Here is a 14018-nt window from a genome sequence, read left to right on the forward strand (position 1 = left end):
AATATATATATAATAAATATGTAATTCCCATGTATATTTATGTTATTTAATAAATTATATATAGTATTTATAATATATGCAGTATATGTGTCATACACATGTACATATAATGTAGTATAATAATGTAATCATACATATATATATACATATATATTATATGAGTGCATTATTTTGTGATTGTATTTTGTTCCATAGTGCTGGCTTCTATCAAAATATGATTCTAATAAACTATGACTTAGGTTTAGGATCAGGAATTTATGTGCTTGGGTGATAATCTCTGTGGGGTGGATATTATTATTCTCTCTTTGCCATTGTAGAAACTGAGGCATAAAAAAACAACAACTCAAGACATAAGTTACCTAACATTAAGTGGCGCCACTAATGTTGTCTTCATGTGTATCATTTCAAAAGTTTCCTTCTCAGTCATCAAATTACCCTTGACTCCCTCCACTCCTTTGATGAATCATTTTTTAATCAGTTACTGTACAAGAAGAAATCCTATATAATAAAAAGCTAATATGCAAATTGACTGAACAGCAGAACAACCAGTCACTATGACATGCACTGACCACCAGGGGGCAGATGCTCAGCACAGGAGCTGCCCCCTGGTGGTCAGTGCACACCCACAGGGAGCCCAGCTCAGCCAGAAGCCCTGAACTGGGCTCACGGCTGGCGAGCGCAGCAGCAGAGCTAAGGATGTCCGACTGACAGACATCCCCTGAGGGCTCCCAGACTGCAAGAGGGTCGCAGGCCAGGCTGAGGGACCCGCCACCCCCACCCCCCCAACCCCGAATGCACGAATTTCATGCACTGGGCCTCTACTTTGTAAATGTGGTTGTTGCAAATTTTGAAACAACCTGTAAAATAACTTTTTCACCACTAAATTTTAATAGATTTCCCAGTTTCTCACCCCAAATAAAATGGCAAACTTGTTTATATATAGGTTATTCGTTGAACATAGTTATTTATAGACAAGTGCTTTTGCAACATTCCCTAATTGATTTTTTCCTAATTAACTTAATACATCAATGAAATAACTTTGTATACATTATATATTAATATGAGCTCAGCTATCTCTCAACAAAATCATATTTTCGCGTTTGGTCTTGAGACCATCTGGAAAATAATAATCTTTATTTCCTGGAGCTTTTGTTTCCTGTTTTACTGCTTAAATTGTAACAAACATTTAGTTATTGATACATATTTTTTAATTAGAATACATTTGTCACAGGTTTGAATTTCATTATTTGTTAATACAGGGTGTCCCAAAAATTTATGTATACTTTGAATAATTATTAATTCCAATGACTTAAATCTGAAAACAAAGATCAGTTGAGATATCAGCTATAAAGAAAGTGTGCATACATTTTTTTGGGACACCCTGTATGTTAAGTATCACAATCCTATTTTCTATTAAAACATGGTTTGGGAATAATAGGACCAGAAATCTAATCTTGAAAATAAATTGGACAACTAACCTTAAGCAATGGAAGGGCACAACCTGAAACTTGTGTATGGGCCAAGAGTATTTTACCATTTTCAATGTACTCTCAGTGCTATCCTTTAGAGTCCAGGATCAGCCATATTTCATATCAAGCAAATGTGACATTTTAATAAAAATGGTATATTTTGATTGATTCAATACATGTTGGCCACAGTGTTTAGGAGTCATTTGCCAATTAATGGATTTTATAGTACACAATATAAATAATTCTTAAAAATGGTGTTATGATTATCTAAAATGATTTGTTCTATTTGAATCTGAGGGATCTTGATACAAAAATTGCTTTGGATGTGTTAAATTATTTTAGGGTATTATTTAAAACAAAATTATTTAGAGTTCTAAAAATTGAACAATTAAGTACATAACATGAAAAACACATTAAAAGTATCATAATATTTATGTGGGATAAAGTTAAATGAATCTCTCCTAATGAATTTTGACAGCTTAAAAAAGAGACTATGTTCATAGGGAGTATAATATTAATTAGTAAGTAAATCTAGAGTATTAAAGTAATTTTATACTCCATGCAATATTCTCTTTCTAACATCAAGCACCTTTGTACATGTATAAAGTATATTAACAGTAGTTGAATAAATAGAATAGGAAGTATTAGAATGAAGTTAAAAGTTGTAAGTAATGAACAAACTCAAATTAAGAAAGTTTATTATTGTTTAATTAAGTTATTATCTACTTTAGAGTTTTTTTCTTTCCTACAGTACAACCATCATGTTAAATTGATGTGTGGAACATTTGGAACATGTGATGTATTTTAAATTAAAACATCCTCTAGTATTCAGGGGCCATATTTATGTTTCTTGTGGAGATAGAGTTCAGAGAACAGTTTTATTAATCCAAAAATATGCTAATTTAAAAATTGGATTTTATTGTTAATTGCATCTACACATTACCACTACATGACAATTAGAAATCACATTTTCTCCTGCATATCATAACAACCACCACTCACCCTCTATCACCTTTCTTTTCTCTGTATCCTATCCAAAAGCGTGCCTTTTCTAACTCAGCTAGTTTGTAAGGCATCCCATACAGGTGTTGCTCCCTCAGTTTACTATCAGCAGTTTTAAAATTTTACTTTCCATATTCCACTACAATAAACAGTATGCCCCAGGTTGGAAACACAAAATCAAGCTTTTTAGCTACTCTAAAGGTTGCACTTAAATTTAGCAACCTTTGTAGGGCAGCGGGCCAAATACTTGCCCCTGGCAAGAGACAAATAGAGATCTGTATATGTAACCCAGTTAAGGTCTGGCCGTGGTTCAGACTTCATGCTGTGAACAAGTGTTTTGTTTTGGGTTTTTTCCTGGATCTCCATGTGCACCTACTGAATAGATATTTCCTTGGTGGTTAGGACACCTGGTCCTGTTTGCCTCAGACTAACACCTCATGCACTTCAGGAATAGATTTCTGAAACTTGACTGTATATAGCAACCCTAACTATATAAATAACCGAGCATGGAAATTATATGTCACACGTAAGCCCTAAAACAAGACCACTCTTAGTGATTCAGGAAAACTGCCTAAATGATTGACTCATTGTTTATGTGAAAAAATCAGAGCACTGTTCCCATAAATGAGAATCATAAAAATCAGAGAGGAAAGACTGTAAGAAACTATCACTAACTCTTTTAGAAGTCATTAATGATTCCACCTCTGCCCTAGATAGAATATAGAGCAATCACAATTCATGATCATAAGTAGTAAAGGAAAATCACAGTGCTCTGTATTTTTATTGATTACTCATGATGGCATCTGTCCCATTACTAATACTTCTTGCTGTGCTTGGATTAATACAAGGAAGGTGGACCAGCCTCTACTTAATCTTAGAACCAAAGCCATTTGGATCTCTCATGGCTGTTGGGATTTGTTCTTTCAGTATAGGTATGGCAATTGGGCTTCCTGGTTCTGAAGCATTTTATAAGACTACTCATTGTTATTTTCATCATAGTGGTCATAATGCTAGTCCATTGCCTTCTATCTAGCATCTTATATGGTTTTGTGCAGCTGTCCCCACATCAGATGATTTCAGTGATGATGCAACAGCAATCAGTTCAGGCACATCTTGCAATACGTTTGGCTATAGAGATGACTACACAAACCCTGAGCAGTAATGATCCAGATCTCTAGGCTCTGAATTTTTCAACTTCTCATAATAGAGAGGATGAACAAAATAGAGGACTGAAAGACTAAATTAACAGTTTTACAATGGCCAGACCGTATGTGAGCAGCCAGAAACCCACAGTAGCAAGTAGCCTAGGAGCTAAATTAGCCAGAGGGCCAGGGCTTGCTCAGTAACTCCCAGCTTCCCTAATTCTTCTCTCTGTTTCCAAGACCAACCAGAGAAAATCAGACATACCCCTAACCGTTCTACACCTCAATCTAGCCTATCCCGCAGCTTCCCTATGCCCTCCACCTCTAATCAGAACATACCTGAAGTCTTTTTACACTATAAAGTTTTTAAACTCTCCTTGAAATTTCCACAATAGTAATCATTGAGTGAAAAGATGTCTTATTTTTTAATGAAAAACAACACATATGAAGAATGGTAGACATGTTTAACTTAGCAGTGTAAATTAAAGGAGATATGCTACTTTATAGTATATTCAACTGGGTAGTCATAGCTAAATGCATTCATTTACAAATGAGATGGAATTTTGTGTCCAGACTTCTTAATACCAGATAGTAATGGAAGGATCAGAAAATAGAAGTGTATTATTGAGACAAGAAATACACATCTGTGTGGTGACAAGGTATTAAAGTAATTGAATGTTTTCCCACCTGACAAGACAAAATGCAATGGACTTATACTCTGGATTCTTAGAGTGGAAATTTTTACTATCAAAATCTACACTGAACACAGAACTTAAAGGGCATTTAAGTGAGGCTAGAGAGATTCAGAAGCTTGGGGAGATACATCTAATCATTTGGAATTTTATATACATTTCTTTAGTTTTTAATAAAGTGCAACTTCAAATATTGAAAATTATCTTGATCTGGGTCTTAGACTCTCTCCCCTGGAATCACTTCTGTCAATTTTCAACCCTGGTTTAGTTCTTGTCAGTATTGATTCCTCTGTGGCATGGAAACTCTGGTAATGAGGTTGAGCCTGGCAAAGTGAAAACCGCATCATGGTCCCCAGTTAGTAATGATTTCTGACTCTCAGTGCAAAACTCTAATATGCCATGCCAGGGACGTGTTTACTTGTAAGAGTGGAACAACCCCAGGGGTATGATTTAAACCACAGCATCAATCAAAGAATAAAAACTATGTGTGACCTGGCTGGGTGGTTCAGTTGCTTGGAACATCTTCCCATACACCAAAAGTTTGTGGGTTCAATTCCTGGTCAGAGCACATACCTCGGTTGCAGGTTTAATCCCCAGTGAGGGTGTGTATGGGAGACAACTCATTGATGTTTCTCACCTCTCTCTCTTTCTCTCCCTCTTTCTCCCTGTTCCTCCTCTCTATATAAAATAAATAAAAAATATATCCTCCTGTGAGGATTAAGAAAAACAACTAAGTATAATTTCATAATTTGCATAAATCAACTTAACAGTATTTTTAAATTATTTTCAGTAGAACTTCTTTTGTGTCTAATGTATTGAGAGTTATGCAACATTTATCAGATGTAACTTTTATGTATCACAAAGCCTTTTCCAAACTAAAAAATAATAAATTTTTCCTCATCCTTGAATAACTCTTCACCCTGTGTAAACCAGATATATGTGTTTAGTGAACTTAACCCACTGAGCCATAGTTCCCCAGATCTTTTCATTTATACCTGAAGTATATTTTAAACTTTAGAATAAGTTACAAAGCAACAGAATTTTTAAAATGTGTTTCTTAGATATAGGAATAAATGGACATTCTGTTTATAAATATGAAACTAAGTGGAATCCAGCTTTTCTAATTATTTCTGAATGCATTTCCATAATGAGTGAAACATTCTTTGTTAATATGAGATTCAAGATTGAGTACATTTTAATATCATTGAATCATTTTATGTTAAAATATTATAAATATAGTAAATTTATTATAAATATAGTAATTAACATTAATGTTATATAGATCTCAAAAGTGGTTATTGGTGTTTTTTTCATGCTTTATGTTATCAGTTATAGTGAAGATCTTGGTAATCAACAGTCATCTTCATTTTTATTTACTTACAATGCTGCATGAAGAAAGAGAAATGAGGAAATTTTAACTCTGTTAACACAGCGATTAATTCTTATCAAAATAATTATTTTCTCACCCAGCTGGTATAGCTCAATTGGTTGGGCATCTGTACAGGCACCAAAATGTTTCTGGTTCAATTCCTAGTCAGGGCACATGCTCGGGTTGATCACTTGATCCCCTTCACATCTCTCCCTCTCCCTTCCTCTTTCTATAAAAATATTTAAAAATTATTTCTTTCATGATGGAAAGAACAGTATAACCAAAAACCAAGTGGTGAGGAAGAGTATAAATGCCAATTTGTCAGGCTGATTTTAGCATTAATAAAAGTCTGATTACTGATTACATAAGTTTCAGTTCCAATCCATCTTGTTCTTTAATTGCAATGTATATTCAATTCAAAAATAAATCAATTCAATATTCAGGTCAGGTATTTTACATAGAATACTCTATTCTTTGTTTTAATCAGTGCTAGACTGGATCTTAAAGTGCCTCTCCTTGAAGATACTTTTCTTACTTTATCTAAATTCAAAGCTTTATCCTACAGACAAAAATCCCTGGACATGACGTGCATTACCAGAAAGAGTCTGAGAGGTGATGTAAAGTGATCATGGAGGGGAATAATTGAAAAGACCTTTGAAATTATAACACATCGTTACCAATGCTATCTCCATAATATACATGCTGCTGGTGCCATGGAAGCTATTGCAACTGTGCCTGTGTACAGTTTCTCCCATTGTCTTACAAGTTTATTCAATTGACCCCAATCATGGCTTTCTCTGCTTCATGTAGAATGTGGAAGACCCTACATGATACTAGCCCTCTCAGTCTAAGTTATAAAGAGTTGTGAACCAGCCCAGCGCTCAGTGGTTGAGCATCAGCCTATGAACCAAGAAGTCACAGTTCAATTCCTGGTCTGGGCACAGGCCCAGGTTGTGGGCTTGATCCTTGGCAGGGGGCGAGGCAGCCGATTGATGATTGTCTCTCCTCATTGATGTTTCTGTCTCTCCCAACCCCTTCCTCTCTGAAATCAATATATATATATATATATATATATATATAAAGTTGTTTCATGGGAGTGCTGTCATTTAGGGTTCTTTTGAGTCTTCTGAAGGGACAGTAAACAATTCTTTTCTGATTAACTATATTTTAAAAAAAATGCCATAATGACATTGTTTGATTGCTTTGCTCTTAAATCTCTGTTGGTTATAAATTACAATAAAAACTGAACTAACACTAATGTTAACCTTACTAATAGGTTTTCTGAACTTTATGCAGGACTGACCAAATCCTCTTCAGGACTACATAAAATGATGAGGATAGGATGTCACTACTAAGACAAAGGACAAAGTTGTGGAGTAAACTCCTGGTTCTATGTTTTGGGTACCTTTATTTTCAAATATGGTTCATAGAAGCAAGAATAAAATCAACCAAATCACAGGACATAGCAAATAAAATGAGAGAAATATTTTTCTGTGAGGTACATTAAGCACGCTGCTTTCTGTTTTAAAGAAAATCAGAGCCATTGCTTCCACCTATGTTGTAGCAAGATGTAAGAAAATGACATTTCCACTGTTAAAAGGAGAAAAATCTGTATAAATGACATAATCATATTAGCTGGAGCCCATCTGAGAACACTGAGTACAAGGTAACCAAGTAAACTGAATTTAAGGAGATGATCCCCACCAAGAAAATAGATTTCACCCTCAGTAGCGATGGCAGCCGCACAAGTGAAAAAGACAAAATCAGCACAAATTTTAAGAAATTCCTAAAAGCCCAATGTGGCTTACCATGTTCAATTTGGAATAGGTCATATTTCCAGTAACAAGGGGAACTTGGACTCAAAATTTTTCTCAAGGTATGGGGGTTTATTCTGAGATAATGAAAACATTCTAACATCTGTGATTATGGCTGCAAATATCTGTGACTATTCTAAAAATGCATATATATGTATACAATACCATGTGATGGTCTCATATGTGAATTATATATCCATAAACCTGATAAAAAGAATCTATAGAGTTAGAAATCAGGTTAGTGATTGCTAATGGCTGGATTAGTGAGTATAGGTTGACTACAAAAGGAAACTCCTTTGGTATGATGAAAATATTCCAAACTGTAATTGTGGTGTTAGTTCTGAAACTACACAAGTATGTCAAAGCTAGTGAACCTGTGTATTTAAAAAGGATTAATTTTACTACATGTAAACTGTGCCTTAGTAAACCTGACTTTAAAAAAATGGAGATGATGAAGATAAGGGGAACTGAAGATAAAAGTGATGATTTGAAAAAAGAAAAAACAGAAATCAGACAAGGTCTAGGTTGTTTGAAAGATAATTTTGAAATGAATTTCAAGAGTCCTCTGTAGTGTACTACATTTCTAGAATTAGACAAACATAGTTGGCATTTTAAAAAATTGTTTCATCTGCTTCTAGCCAAAGAGAATATAATCCCTAGATTAAAACATTTTTAATTGCTTTTAAAAACACTACCATTTGGGGGGAGTCTTGTCAGGGAAGGTGCAGAGCTTAATTTGAGTTTAATAAAGAGTCAATTACAGACCTAAGGCAGGTTCTCTCTGCTCTTTGACTTTGATCCCTGCCTGAGGCAACCACTACCAAACCCAGCCAGAAGCCAGAAGATAAAGAAGTCTGACGATGCAGCCTGTGTAGGCCAGTAGCAGAGCTCCTGCAGTGCAGACAAGAACAGAACACAGATCTGGCAGACAAATGGAAAATAACTAGTTCAATATTTAAAAGTAATTTTGTAATTACAATCATAATTTAATAAGGACCAGTAGAAAACATTACTTGAGAATAATTAAAATATGCAAAATGCAAAGTTTTTACTTAATATATTTGTTCAGTTAGGAGACTTAGGCAAAGGTATACACACACACACACACAATTGACCTAAAATAGTTTGTGTGTATGCACACACAAATGAAATTCTAGATGTATTTTTCAAAGGAATTGAAAAAAAGAGTTAATAAATAGTAAAACTGATATTGAACTCTTTGAAGAATATTGAACTAAAGTGATAACTTTAAAATCTCTGATAACTTCAAATACATGATATTCTTGAAAAGGCAAAACTATAGTTATAGTAAAACTAGATGCCTGGTGCACGAAATTCGTGCATGGGGTGGGGGTGTCCGTCAGCCTGGCCTGCACCCTCTCCAATCTGGGACCCCTTGGGGGATGTCCCTTGGGGGATGTCCAAATGCTGGTTTAGATCAGGCATTGCAAGTTTTTATACTGATACTACACTCATACACAATCAGGATACAGGTATGGGGGAAAAAAACAAAAACTTCAGACCAGTTAGTGTTCATGCACATAAATGCAATTGTAAACAAAAATATTAGCAAATCACATTAAAAATATATCAAAAGCATAATACATTATAACCCTATGAGATTTATCACAGTAATTCAGTCACTTTAACATTTGAGTATAAATCAATGTAATGCACCACTAAATACAGTATGTAGATTAGTACAACAAAATACAACAAAATTGAAAAGTAAGAAGTAAATACGTTTTCACTTGCAAATAATATAACGGTTGTGTTGAAAATCCTTGAGAATCTAGAAAAATCCAAAAAGAACTAATAGAGTTTAGCAGTGTCGAAAATATGATCAGTATAGGTCAATATACACAAAGTTAATTGTATTTCTGTATACTGGCAACAATTTAAAATAATAGAATATATCACTTTTAATGGCATAGAAGCAGTATCCCTGTCTGAGAACCAAATAACTCCTTTAGGCATCAAAATTATTAAATACTTAGATATAAATATAACAAAATTTGAACTATTTATATACAATATTATTTTAATTTTGGGGACCTTTAATATCAGAACATTTCTTAGTATTTATCTTAAGTATTAAAAAACTTTAACAGAATGAATAATTAAAATAAGAAATTATTATTAATTTCTCAAATATAGTTCTAAATTAATATCCATGCTCTAAAAAGAAAAACAAAAATATTTTTGTATGTATTTTTGTACTTTCTAATTTAATCTTGCATTTTAACATGAACATGTATATCTATGTATTATAGTTTCTAATTTTTATAATTTTGCTTTTATGAAAAATTTAGTTTTGCCCAAAGAAAAGTTTTACACTCAATTCTATAACAATTTCTATGATGTCAAGTTATAATTATTTAGACAAATCTATTTGTTATTTTAAATATATAAATAGAATTTGACAACATTGTTACTGTTTCAACTTAAATGGAAATCTATTGGCAGAGAAATAATTTGTGGCCAGTATCATAAATGCATATCAATCTGTTATTAAGATAACCATTTAAATAAAGGAGCGCTCATGAAACTTAAATATGAAGCATGTGAATGAGCTCAATTTCAGAAGGAGCAAAATTGATATCTTTGAAATCACACTGTTATGTTTTGCAAAGGTTAAATGAGCCATTTCTAAATGGTTCTTAGAAGACATACGAGAAGAATTCAAAAAATAATAGAAGAGTAGTTTAAACAGCAAGTGAAAAATAATTTACCAAGTGCTTTGTGATGCAGGAGAGGAGAGAGGGGGGGCCTAATAATTTTAGCTATTAATAATAAGCTAGTAGGTTAATTTCTCACTCAGTTTCAGAGTCGTCTCATTAATATCTTAATTAAATACATAATGGAATTTGATGAGGCATGGTCATGTTTTGCATCAAGATGTCTTTCTTTGCACAATTTGAAAAACTGAAGAATTGTTCATTTGAAATATGAAGTAATAAAAATATGAGAACATTTGGGAACTTGCCATTCAATCCTGGTCACACAACTATATATATACTTGAGGCCCTGTGCACGGGTGGGGTCCGGCCGGCCACCCTGATGGGGGCTGATTAGGTTGGGCCAGTGGTGGGGAGGGGCTGCAGGCAGTTGGCCGGCTGGCACCACCCCCAATCAAGGTGTGGGGGCAGTCGGGGGCATAGCCAGCCAGGGAGAGGGGCCGCCCCCCAGTCGAGCTGGTTGTCCAGGCGCAGTTTGCGTTATAGTGACCAGTCATTTCAGTTGTTCTGGCATTCCAGTTATTGGCTTTTATATACATAGATACTAGGGGCCCATTGCACGAATTAGTGCACCTTGAACGGAACTGTAGGTCATGAGGCTGCAGTAGGCACAGGGGAGGATCATGGTCCATCCTCCATGCCCCTGCCCAGCCCCTCCCACCATGGCCCCCAGTCCTCTTTCTGCTGGCAGTCCCGCTCCCTCCACCACCGTTCCCACGCACTGACACTGGCGGTGTTGGCCTGCTCATACCCAATGATGGTACCGAGTGATCAGGACCAGCACTGGGCACCTGCAGAGGGTGCAAGTGGCGGCGGTGGCTCAGGCGCCAGCTGTGGGTGTAAGTGGTGTCAGCAGTGGGTGTGAGTGGTGGCACCAGCGCCGGCAGCAGGTGCAAGCGCCGGGAAGGACTGCAGCATGCGAGAGCAAAGAATTTTCAGTAACCACCAGAGGCTTACCCTGATGACAGTGACCAGTGCCCCGCCTTGGTCTGGTGTCCCCACTCACCTGCTGTACCATCATGCCATGACCAACACCTGCCATGTTCCACGCGTGTCCTCTGGTCAGCACATGTCATAGCAACCAGTTGTTCAGTTTTTCGGTTGTTTAGATTGTTCCACCGTTCGGTCTATTTGGATGTTAGCCTTTTGTTATATAGGATTATATATAGGATAGTTGCTTCTTTTTATTTGAGACATTTAATCACTCTAATTTACAACAATACAAACCTTTGAGGATTTCAGTGTATTTTTATTTTCCTTGAGAAACATAGAATAAAGGTTTCAGAGTCAAGCGAACTTAAAGTTGATTCCTGACCTACATTCCTTACTATGTGAATAAGCTTGGTCAGTGATCACCATTTAATGTATGTGATTATTCAGTGCTAGTGACTACACTGACATTAGAGGAATAAATTGTCTTGGGTTAAGCTTTATCCTCTGTTTTAGTCTCTATTCCCAGGCCCAGTTCCATTATAGCATGTACACCAATTGTGGTCTCCCAGGACTTTGTTAGATCATTCGATGTTGAAGCTATGATGTATGTATTGTTACATAGAGAACCCTAGATTTGAAGCAAGCAATATTTTTTTCAAGCTGACCATATTCTATTTGGAGAATATGAATAAATATCAAATAGCAAATTGGCATTATTGTCAAATATTAGAAGAAATTTATGTCTTGCCAATGTTCTTGAGATTTGGAAGGCAGATGTAAGGCACAGATCTCTCTTCTTTTGGAGCCGATACACTGATACTGAAGGGTACAGCAAGCAGTCTGGTGCAGCACTGACTATAAACTTCACATAGAGTTCTTGCAGTCCCCTAAGCTTTGGGTCAGTGGGGTAACTGGTTTCAGCCACAGGATGTAACCAAAATCCCCTGGTGTTTGCTCTTTGGATTTGTCCAGTTATTTAAGAGGCTCCTAGTTAGCTTTGCAAAATCCATTTGCTCCTAAAACACTAGAGTGGTTTTTATTTTTCTTCACTGATATGTAAATCTGAAATGAGTCATATGCATAAATACAGATAGCTGAGCAGTTTTCTAGAAGTAACTTTGGCATACTGTTAAAATATGCTATCACTCTAAAGTAAGAAGATGAAGACTCTGAAATCCGATTAACTGGAATTATAATTCTGGTTCTACCAACTATTATTCAGCCTTGGACAAGTTATCTAAATTCTTTAATCATCTCTTTGCTCAAACTATTCTAAGTACATTCTTTAAAGGATAAAACGTTTGAATTCTAATAGGTCAACTTAGGTTTTTCTTCCCTTGATCATGCTTCTGTGATGTTTTAGAAGTAACTAATTGCGTAATTAAAATTTGAAGTCAGTTATATCACTGTAACACATACAGGTATTTAAAACAGAAAATAATGGTGTCTGGAATTTTTTAATTTTTATTGTTCATATTAGGTCAAAACTTTAATTTTAACCCCCTAAACAAAAGTTTATTTTGTGGTACAAAGTTATGTGATGTAATATATTTAAAAAACAACAACAAAAAAAAAAACTAAGGAAATAGAATGATAAAACTGACTCTAAAAAGAATGATAGGGTATAGTATATACAAACTTGGGAGAAAATATTCCTGGAAATAGGAAAAAAAGAAAACAGATATGATTCTGAAAATGAGATCCAATTATTTTGCCAGTAAGGCCAGCCTTTAGTAATGATATCTATAATAATAAAAGCATAATATGCTAATTAGACCAGACATCCTTCTGAACAACCTTCCAGATGAAGCTGGGGCTGTGAGGGAAGCCCGGGTCCTGGGTGCAAGGGGGAAGCCAGTGCCGGCAGCCAGGGGAAGGAAGGCCTACTCTTGCACAAATTTCGTGCATTGGGCCTCTAGTCCTATAATAATTGGTTATTCCTGACAACTCACATCTGCTGACAAAATTGTATGTTTACTATTTTCTTCATAGTTTTGTCCCTGATTCATGACCCCTAAACCCTTTTATTTTGTAATTTTAAAAAGATGGCTGTCTATTTTGATTAGAAATTTTGAGAACTATGCGGATACTTGTTATACAAAAATAAATATTGCTACATTGAATTTTTTAGAGTTTTGATGAATGGTATGTTCTCTTCTTAACAAGCACAACTTTTCTTTAAAAAGCTGTTATCAATAACATACTGAAATTTATAAAACAATATACATTGACTCATAAATCTAAGGACAGCTTCATGGACAATATGGGGGTTGAGAGATCATTTGTATTTTATAATCCATTTATGAATTATGTCATAATTTTCTATTTATTTTCCTGCCATTTTTAAATACTTCAAGGTAGGTCACTTTGATTTTTATTAACATGTTATTTTCTGGGGTAGCCATTTTCTTATACCTACATTATTTATTTTCTAAGAGAGTATTGTAATTGCATAAAATATTTAATGTTTTTATTAATATGGACAGACAGATTCATGTGAAATTAGTTGGAATAATTGAGCATGAAACATAATTGCACTAATATAGATGGATTTATTACTGTAATAAAATAATATTTGTTACAACTTTAATCTACTTAATATAGTTAAAAACATATTCTCAACAACTACATATATGCATGTATATGTGTATATATATATATATATATATATATACACACATACATACATACATACTAGAGGCCCGTTGCACGAAGAGATTCATGCAATAGGCCTTCCCTTCCCCTGGCTTATGGCACTGGTTTTCCTCCGGCACCTGGGACCCAGGCCTTCATTCCAGACAGAGCCTTCAGTCTTTGCTCCACCACTTTCCCCTATGTATGCAAATTAACCGCCATCTT

The sequence above is a fragment of the Myotis davidii genome, unplaced genomic scaffold (genome assembly GCF_000327345.1).
Source record: "Myotis davidii unplaced genomic scaffold, ASM32734v1 scaffold568, whole genome shotgun sequence".
Taxonomy (NCBI): domain Eukaryota; kingdom Metazoa; phylum Chordata; class Mammalia; order Chiroptera; family Vespertilionidae; genus Myotis; species Myotis davidii.